The 10561-nt window shown below is 38.9% G+C and overlaps 1 long non-coding RNA gene across 1 annotated transcript in view; it reads left to right on the forward strand.

The window, feature by feature from the left end:
• Positions 1 to 6432, forward strand: part of LOC139588349 (uncharacterized) — a 92709-nt gene extending 86277 nt beyond the window's left edge. The window contains exon 2 of the long non-coding RNA XR_011678649.1: positions 1737 to 6432. This is a non-coding gene — a long non-coding RNA (uncharacterized lncRNA). The remainder of the gene's footprint in view (positions 1 to 1736) is intronic.
• Positions 6433 to 10561: the final 4129 nt, after the last annotated feature.

Here is a 10561-nt window from a genome sequence, read left to right on the forward strand (position 1 = left end):
AATGTGTATAGATTTTGAACTATAGATATTTCCTCATTCTTCACTCCTGACATGACAGAAATATTTTCCTCTCTTCTCCCACTGTTGAGTCTGTCATGTAAATGTATGTAAATATACAAGTCACTAAGTATGACATTAAGTAGCCATACTAAGTTATAGTAACTATTTGCTTGAATAACAACTATTTGCTATTTAATTAAAATGGCATGGATGTCTGTTTCTTTGTCAGTGGCAGAGTATGTCTTTAGAAGGGAAAAACTGTCAAAGCAAATGAATATAAAGACATCAGCTCTGCAGAGTATGAGAATATATGTATGGCTATGAATGTCTGCTAGCTGAACTGATCAGTCTGACAGCTGCAGGATTACTTAAAGCTACTCCTGAGTACCTCTTGGAGTTCAAGCCTGAAGTCTTAAGGGCTACATCCAGGTAAGACCTTCTGCATTTGTGGAGAATCCAGGCCCAATAGGGTGATCCAGGCCCAACAGGGTGGTCTGAGGAACAGACAGCAGCAACGAAGTCCTGCAGAACCACCTCTGATATTTTAGAAGATGGAAGCTGAAATTAAATACTCTGAGTTGAGATTTGCCATTGTACTTGGGATTCTCATTCACATCCAGTGCTAATGCAAAACTAACTCCAGGCAAGATTTTAAACAAATTCTTAATTTGAAATAAAGACTATTAATAATACTAGTGATGTGACAAATGATATAAATTAGAATGAGGTATTTTGAAGTCTACAGTGATAGTGAACAGGTTGATTTCCAATTTTCTCTGTAATGTGCATTGTATATCATTTAATGGGAGAGAACTCTTCTTTGGAGTCACATTGTTATCTAAGTAGCCTGATATTTATCAGGTGATTCTTCAAAGGAACAAAAAAAGATAACAGAAAAGAGATGGGAAAGTCATTGGAGCTGAAGTCAGGGTCCTTGAAAATGTTATCTTTAATTTAATGTTTTTTAGGTAATGTATAAATATTGTCTGAGAAACTCAGTCTATTGTTTAACAAGTTAATATTTTGTCTTTGCCCATTAGCAAATATTTGACTCATACAATTCAAATCATTATAAGTGTGCTTCAAGCATGAGCACATGTGGAACTAATTTTTGTCTGGTGTCCTTATCATGTGGTAGATTTTCAGTGATTAGGAGACATTGAATGAGTCACTTCACAATGCAAGGTTAATTGAGGATGATCTTGACCAGAGCTTATACTGTCTTGAAGGGAAGGAGGTCACAGCAAAGGTTTTTCTCCATTATTCTATAAATTTACCTTAACTTTGACCTGTAGAAGTAGCCTCTAGTTAGGCAATAGGGAATTTTGGTTTTATACTCAATTAATTTTTAGTCATGTTTTGTCATTGGATGTTGGCCTTTCTGTGTTTGTTGTAATTTGTGGAATTTGTCAGTTACATGACAAAATGAAGTTGATGTGAACTAAAGGCTACCAAAGGCCACTAAACTCAAGTCAATCATAAGCAATAAATCCAAAGATGGTAGAGCAGTAGTAGTTTATCTTGTAACTAGATTATTTTCCAACAGCCAACATGTTTCTTATCTGTTGCACATGGTATGTCTTGCCTTTACTGTCCAGTTTTTATCATTGTAATTTGACACAGCACCACTGACCTCCATGGGGCTCTGTTTGCTTAATAGCAGTGGATCTTCCAACTCTGACAGGAAGATTTGATAATTTGTCTTGTGGATTAAAGTTTCTTTTTCTCTCCTACAGATAACTACTCCAAAACACTTCTGAAGAGAGAAAATCCAGGAGACCAGTGAACTGAGAGCTGGGTGTTGGACAGCAGAAGCAGAGCAAGGCTGGATATTAGACAGCAGCTAATCTTTAGCTGTGATCCTTTACAGCAGCCTTTACCCACACCCTAGTGAGCCTCTGACTTGGGTCAAAGAGTGATGGCACAGCATTTTACACTCAGTTTGAAGACCCTAAGGAGGATCAATGACCAGGATGTCAAGTCTGGAGATGATGGCAAAGTGTCCCTTGTGAATCAGGAACTAGTACTGGGTAACATAATGAATACAGTGACACTGAAGCTGATGAAACACAGCATTAAGAGGAACAAGAATAAAGAGATGAAAAAAACTAGTGTGAATGGGAAGGAGGGATGGTAAAACATAACCAGCCCTGAGGAGCAGTGTGACTGTCTGCCCTGTGGCATTGTCAACTATCAGGATACCCTGACACAGGATAGGAGTACAGATATCCTCAGCAGGGTCTCTGGGAAGCAGTTGGAAGTGACACAATACGATGGAAATGCAAAGGGGAAAAATGAGACATTCAGTCAATTTATTAGGGTATTTGTTGACCAGGTTGGAGAGAAGAGCATTTTTAAATGGAGGAGTAGAGGGTTGTCTCACTTATGAGCAGAGTGGGTCCCTGGTGGCAGAATTACGAGAGATGGACAAACAATGTTTACTTTGTCTTGCTGAAGTCAGTAGGCCACCTGCTTTGATAAAAGTTGCATAACATTTTAGCACAAGTGAAAAGGCAACTGAAATTACATGGAATTCAACAGCTGAAAGAAGATTAATTTTTCAGTCCTTCTGGGAAGGATAAATCAAACCCAAATAAAAATGGTAGTTTCCAGGTGCAAAGGAAAGAATCAGTCAGTATGATTTCTACACAACCAAATATCCATCTGGCCAAAGCAAAAAGCCATTCAAACAGTATTTTCTCAATTGAATGCAAACCTGCCAGGGCTCCATGATACTTGGAGATGTTTTGATTTAATGTGTATATATATTTCCTTATACAGAAATGTAAAAGGTAAGAAGGGGAAGAATTGCATCTAAACAAACACTTTCATTATTAGAAGAGTTTAGCATTTATTCAATTATGAATAATATATAAAATCAATAAAATATATATTATAAAATATATAATGCCATAAGGGCATAACAGAAGACAACATTTTGCAGCTTCCTAAAAACTTCACCAAAGTCCACATTTTCTTCCCTTATCAATTATATCATCTGTCATTTACTGGAAAATGTTAGGTTTTGAGGGTAGCTTTTCTACCCTCAAACCTCTATGTTAGTTTTTGAGGGTAGCAGTGTATGTAATACAGAAAATAACAAGAAACATATTAAAGCATTTGTTATTACAAGCTGTAAATTGAGTGAAATGTTTCTAGAGAAAAAAATTCTCAAACAGTCCAACAGTCTTGTTTTCTTTCAGCCAAATGGCAAAAGATAGAGCATTTTGATATCTAACTCTGCATTGAGGTGACAGGCAACACTTGTATTTGCAATCAAGGAGCTAAATGTCAGCATACTGTTTTTTATTGAGACATGAATTCAGAGGTCCTGGTGAGGGCTCTTTAGAAATTGACCTACATGTCTAGCGTGATAATAGATTTTTAAAGACAGAAAGGCAAAGGAGAATTTGAGATTCAGACCTAGCTACAGCAGTTAAAGCAAAATGGTTGATGGGAAAAGGGTCATGACTTCAGGAGTTACTTCCTTGCAGATTTATGCCTCCTGACTGTAAATACAGGTAGATAGTTAACAGAGGACTGGCAAAAGGACAATGTAAATCAGGATAAAGAAAAAAATCCCAGTCTCCCAAACAAGAAAACCCTTTTAGTTTTTAAATGTTGCATCTTTTTTCTTTGCCAAGACTGGTACTGAAGAGTTTGAACTTAATTTCCCTTTTCTGAAAAAAACCAAACAAACAGACAAAAAAAAACCAAAACCAAACCAAAACAAACAAACAAACAAAAAAAAAACAAACCAGGAGAAAGGTTTTTTTTTTTTAATTTGGGGAAAAAGCCCTCCAGAAAATTTAGAGCAGAGGGTTTTTTTTCCCTCAAAAAAAGTTGTATTTACATGACAACATTCAGTTTTATTTACTTTGGTCTGCTAGTTGTCTCCTTGAATCATGCAAAATATTAGGGATATACATAAGTATTTAAATGGCTGGAGCTTTACTCAATGTCTTTGATTTCTGTTGGAACCCTGGATATAAAAGCTCAATTCTTAAGACAAGTGTTGGTTATGACAAAATGTACAGTGAAAGAAAATTTGGGAGAACTCTCAACCTTGTTATTAATTTGTTTATATACCTGTTCTTTTCAAAAATTTTGGTTTTACCGTCTTTTTTTTTCTTTTTAGAACTGTTTTGTCTCTAATAGGTTTTCTGATTGCTGATCATTTAATTCTGATGTAGTCAAGGCATTCATTAATAATACTGTACTTCTGTTCCATGACCAGATGATATGTCCTATGTCTCCCAAGAAAATGGTTATGACTGTTGTAAGGTATCAGAAATTTTATCCTCTCTCCCAGTCCATATTACTCCAGTCATCAAATGTTACATTTAATTTTCACATCATTTTGTTATCTGGTATCAGAAGGTGGTGACAGTCCACAAATTTGGACATTGCTGTCAGGCACATGGTGGGACTCTTGGGGTGTCCTGTGCAGGAGCAGGAGTGGGACTTGATGATCCTTTTGGGTCCTTTTCAACTCAGCTTATTCTGTGAAACCATTGCACGTACCCACATCTGTGTGAGAAAGAAAGATATGGGAAGGATGTGGTGAAGTTGTGAGGACAAGATGGTGTTGGGATCATTACACAGAAAAGGGGGATTTCTGGGCTGATGGGAAGGAAAGGTATCAAGTGTAGGACACGTACAGCATTGCTTATGGGTCTCTGAAAGTAGCCAGGCAGTGCAGTGTATGCCAAAAGCACCCTGAAGATGTGAAGCTGGGGCAGCTTGTTTAGAGGATGGTACCTCAAACTGCCGATAGTGTCAAGAATTTTGTGTTTTTCCACTGTTTAAAGTATTGAAGACCCTTTATTGATGGGTTTGATGTAACAACTCAATGGAAGAAACTCTTGCCAAGCAGAGACCACATCTGACCACTTGGGAAACCCTTGGAGGAATATGATGAAGAGTAGAGAAATTATTATTTTCTACCCCTTCTTAATAAAACCTCTGCCTCAGGATACTTATTCCTTAATTCATTTCCGTTGTTTAATTTTTTAGGCTTTTTGCTTAATTTCTGTCTCAGCCAGAATCAGTACGCGTTTTAAATTGCTTTTCTTGCCACAAGATGGCAATGCAATACTTTAGAAACAACACGGGAGTGCAGCAAACTTCATTTTCCAGAGACAAACTTTCAGAACAAAACAACACTTTGAAGAGACTGTTTCCAGGAGATTTTATATTTAAGGAAAAAGGCATGGTAGTTGCTTTAACTGGTGGTATTAATAATTCTGGCCAAAATAATTCACCTGAACAGGCACCACTGCTGTTTAACTACTGGACAAATAAAACTAGTTCCATTAAATAGATTTGTACAGCAAAAGGAAGATTTTGTGGTTGTACACTTTATATGCATCCCAGATGGTTGCAATATATGGATGGCTTATTATAGTACATTTTTTTTGCATGTACCTAAATGCAATCTCCTGCTGCCTGGAAGAAAGTTGGATCTCAGAGTATGCCTAACTATTTTGTAGAATCAAGATACAAGACCACTTTAAAGCTTGACATCTGGCAGTTCCTTAGCTTCCCCAGCCTCCCTGCTGCAATTTAAAAATAACTGCAAGACATTGTTGGGTTTTATTTTTCTTTTGTCAATGACCCAGAAGTTTCCTTCTAGATACCAGCTGGGATCAGCTCTGGGAAAAAAAAAAAAAGAATCACAGCTCAGGAAATTATCCAAAAGCAGCAAGGTAACAAAATGAGTCCAGAACCACAGTGCAGTCTTTCAAATGCTTCCTTCATAGAGCTGTGGTAAACTGTATAGATTTAAAGTTCCATGAAGGAACTTTCCATACTTTTTACAGACAGCCAAAGCCACAAAAGATAGTTTGAAAGGTGAGCTTAAAAACCTGCTTTCTTGCTAAGAATTTAAAACACAATGCCTGTCATCAGCATATAATCGGCATATAATAAAGGCAATTAAGGAGACACAATTCTATCTAATTAAGTATAATAAGATATGTCAAAATGTCTAATTTTGTTGTTGCATTGATTTGCAAAATCTTCTTTAGGTAGGGTATGGTTGAAGCCTGGGCTTGGCACTCTAAAGCAGCTGAAAGCAATTCTGCTCACTGCCATGATTCCCTGCGACCTTGGTGTCAAGGAGATGAAGAGAAAAACAGGGAGAGTGGTTCTTCTCTCAGTGTGTCAGTCCTCATCTCTGAAAGGAGAATTACAATTCATCCCTTCTTTCTCATCTGGGTATCTCACCTATTTTGAACATGAGTGCTTTAAATGCTATTTTTTCTGTACTTTTGCAAAATTAACTCAGCTAAATTGCATCTTCCAGCAGTATGATGATACTGCTAACATTGTAATTAAATGCACCATCATTGTAAGAAGCAAAATTGGATATGACTTAGCAATCTTGTGTTAGAGAAGACATTTTCTCAAATAAATGGATTTATTATATTAGTTCAGTGTTATACAGTGTCCTTACTTAGGTGCTTGCTGATATGAGGATTTTTTTCCTCTCAGAAGACCTCAGTTCGCCATTTTCTTCTAACAATAGCACATTTTTCTGGCAGTATGAAATGTTACAAACAGGCATCTTATTTAGCTGAATTACTATTGACAGTCAGGACAGGTGTAAGTGAGGTTAACAGGAGATACGCTGACCTGCATGGAGGATTTTAGTCTACTACTTGCACTATAATTGATAAAACAGTTCAGCTTTTGGGAATTGCTTTCATAAAGTTTATCCCTGTTCATAAAAACAGCACACTGTTGATACATGAGAGGCACATTTATCTTCTAGTTTAAACCATTCTAGGCAAGCAGGCCAGAAAGCTTCCTTTAGTGGCTGGTAAGGACCAGGTACTACAGTCCCTGCCCCATGGTCTGCCTCCATCTCCTGGACATACAGAGCCATTTAGGTTGGAAAAGGCTCCAAGATCATTGAGTCCAGCCTAGGACTGGTCACCACTTTGTCATCTAGACCATAGCCCTCAGAGCCACATTCTACAGGACAATCTACAGCTGTCCCGTGCAGCATTCACTGCTCCTGCATCCACTGCGTGTGTGTGCAGATAAACCCCTGCTGCTGCCATGAGGCTGACCCTGGCAAAAGAGGCAGACAGCAGTGTCCTATTAGTTACAAAATAATCACAGAATTCCTTCCCAGCCTTCCCCAGTCTGCTGCTTTGGGCAGGCCAGGGCCATGGGATGGTTCAGCTGCACCTTCCTGGGGACCACATGACACACCAGGAGATAGACAAGATACGGAGCAGCCAAGCCTCAGGGGAAACAGTGACCCAGTGCCACCTCAGAATGAAGTGTTTACTCTGGGACAGCTGCTGAGGAGCATTCAAGGAGGGTCTGGAAGAAGGAGGGGTGTAGGTGCTTGTGAGGGTTTGAAGGTAAACCACTGGAAGAAAAATTAACCCCACACAAATACTTTGCAAGAGATTTCACGATGGAAATTACAATTTAATAGAAAGATTACAATAAATGCAACAATACAGAAAAAATGGCTTAAATACACCAAGTCAGACTACAACCTGGCCCCTGTCAGTCAGGGTGGTGGGCATGGGCCAGTTAAGCAGTGGTTGCAGTCCTGCTGAAGTGGTGGTTGCAGTCTTGTCAAAGGCAGTGGTCCTGTGGAAGGTCTGGTCCTCCTGTGGAAGTTCGTGTCCTTCTCTGGATGTCCAGTGGTGGTAGTGGTCCCAGTCCCCAGATTATATATCCCCAAACCCAGACAGGAATGTTCCATACCTCCCCCAGGGCAGGGAGCTTCACAATGGGGATGAGTCATTGGTGTGAAGAAAAAGAAACATTATCCTGCCTTGAAGGGTTGCCTCTTTATCCTTATCTCGAAAAACACCCAGCTGGTAGCCTGAGGGGCCGGGCAGCTGTTGCAAATTACCCACCATGAACAGTTCACCAGGAATAAGGTAGATGGGTGTAGAAGACATAGTTTGGTTGCTCCCATATTGACACTCTTTCTCCTGTAACCACGACAGTACTGGACAGGCTGGACTAGTTGTTTGGTCAGTTGGTCGCTGACCACCTTCATCTTAAGGGAATTGCTAAACTGGGAATAGTTTGTACATAGAAACTAAAAGTTCTCAGGCCTATGAGTAATAAGTCATTTTTTTTCTTAACATTACCTTGTCCCCCTTTTTGCACTGTAGGAGGAAGAGCATGAATGCATGAGACCTAATTAGAAAGAGCTGAGTTAGTGTCAAGTACACCTACACTTGTTAATGGAGCATGAAATAAAACCATGTATTGCAGCAAAAGAAAATTAATATTGGCCATGAAACTTTCTGTTTTATAAATTGGAATAAGTGTATCTGGTGCAGTATATCACTTTCAATAGGTTACTTTGCTTCAGTTATCTTAGAGAAACGACTCTTCAGTATACCTGGGGCCTGTAGCACAAAACCTATCTGATTGTGAAAGACCATTTTAACCAATTTTTATGACCAAGTTAAAGTCTGTTCTGTTTGAAATTCTCTATCCTGAGATTATAGCCTCTCAGCAAAATTATTTTAACAGTTTTGGCTAAGCAGCCTAGCCAGTCACTGAGAAAGATTGTTTTGCCCACCAGTATGGGGTAGGAGACCAGAGACTAGGGAGTAAGCAAGGACATCATGATTCTAACATGAATACTGAGACTGGGTATTTCTTCACAGGAAGAGACAGATTGGAGAGAGATTGAAGAGAAGAATAAATTCTTCTGTAAGTAAAACTAGCACTGAGATAAGAAACTTGAGATGTAGAAATACAGATTTCCTATAAAAAAAAGCACAATTGTACTGAATGGAGAGGAAAGAGATTGACGAAGTTGAGAGAAAATTAGAGCTACAGAAGTAGCAAAAGCACTTGCACTTGTTAGTCAAGAGCTGGAGAAGAAATAGCCTCAGGATAGGGCAGCAATAAGTAAGGAGCAAATTTGGAGGAAATGGTCAAGGAAGATCACATAGCCCTCTGTACTGGAAAGAGAATCTTAAGACTGACAGCAAAGATCTTTAGTATGTCACCCAAAGCTTGTTATTGATTTTATAATGTACAAAACTTCATTGCACAATGCTTATTTGCCTCTTGTATTTTTCTTAAAACAAGAACATATATACCAGACTCCAAAGGAAGGGTTTTTTAGATTAGGGAAAGAATTATTAATCAGGGAGAGAGAAGTACATACATTTGGATGAGGTCTACTTTCCTACACACTCTGAACCCTCTCAGACAATAAATTTTCATTTCCATCTTGATTTTTATTATCACATTAAAACATCCCATATATGCAAAACAATCTTCACAAAAGTCCCATGAGATGGGACATGGGGTAATCAGGATACTATTCCTCAAATGAAGAGGAATCAGCCTGAAAATGTAAAGAAAATGTACCCACTGGTTCTGAAAAGTTTAAAGCAAAAGCTCTTAGCTTTAGCTTTTGCTTAGCACTCTGACCAGCAGCTTCCACTCCAGAATCTGCCTTATGTTTTGGCTGGGGCATAAAGAAGTCCTCCAATAACCTTAATTTTTATCTAGCTTACTTCATGAAACACATCCTGGCCCTATTGGAACTAGAAACTTTGTTCTCTAGTGACCCCAGTCATCATCAGACCCAACAGAAGAGGAAAATATTGCATCCAAGCTCCAAGAGTCTGGCCTAAAGCATGAGGTTGTTAATGTTTTTTTCTGCCTCATATTTGTAACGCTCTCCATGTTTCCTCACTCTCTGCAGGTACTCTGATTTTTCTGCTCCTGAAGTATTGATACAAATCACTGCAAGATGGTGCTTCCTGTGTTCTCTCAGTCTTGTTTCCCCTTTCTGACATTTTCTTCTGCAGGATTTGTCAAATGCACAGAGCAGTGCAGGATGCATATGAACTGCCCATGGATGTTTAGCTGGACTTCTCACCCCCTCAACTAACCCAAAGTCCTTGTCAGGCACTTGAATAAATATCCAGGCATTCCAAATATAGCTCTCCTCAGATTGCTCTGTGATTTTTCTAGAAACCCCCCTGTGTGCAGAGGATCAAGTCTACGTAGGAGTAAAGAGCTGTCATATTCAGAAATATACTATTCAGGGATTTGAAAATACCTGTTTATGTTTTGTGTTTGTGCATGAAAACACCCACAGAGAAGAGTATTAGATTTAAATTATGTGCATTAGTTTCCACTAATGACTTCCCTTATGCTTCTACTAAATGCTTACTAAGCAGAAAGGTTCACCAGGACCCAGACCACCCCCACGCACCTGCTGTGGTGATCTTTACTCTTTCCTGGGCTTTTGTCTTCCCCTTCACTGGCCAGCCCAGTCTGATGCCACTTGTCAAACAACATTGTCCTTGAACAAGGCTCTGTGCCAGCCAAGCCACGCAGGTTAAGAGACATCTGCAAAGCTCTCACTCTGTTTTGGTTTTTGTCAAAATCTACTTAAAAAAACCCCAACCCACAGTTTCTAAACCCTAAGCCTACATTAAACAAAGTTATTATGTCTAGCAGCTGAAATTTCACATTTAGTGACTTAGGTTGTTACTGTTTCTCTCACCTGTGAGCATGTTCCACACTAGCTGATGAACTTTTTTACAGG

The sequence above is a fragment of the Agelaius tricolor genome, unplaced genomic scaffold (assembly GCF_023055355.1).
Source record: "Agelaius tricolor isolate 1412-34295 unplaced genomic scaffold, bAgeTri1.0.p SCAF_3, whole genome shotgun sequence".
Classification (NCBI taxonomy): Eukaryota; Metazoa; Chordata; class Aves; order Passeriformes; family Icteridae; genus Agelaius; species Agelaius tricolor.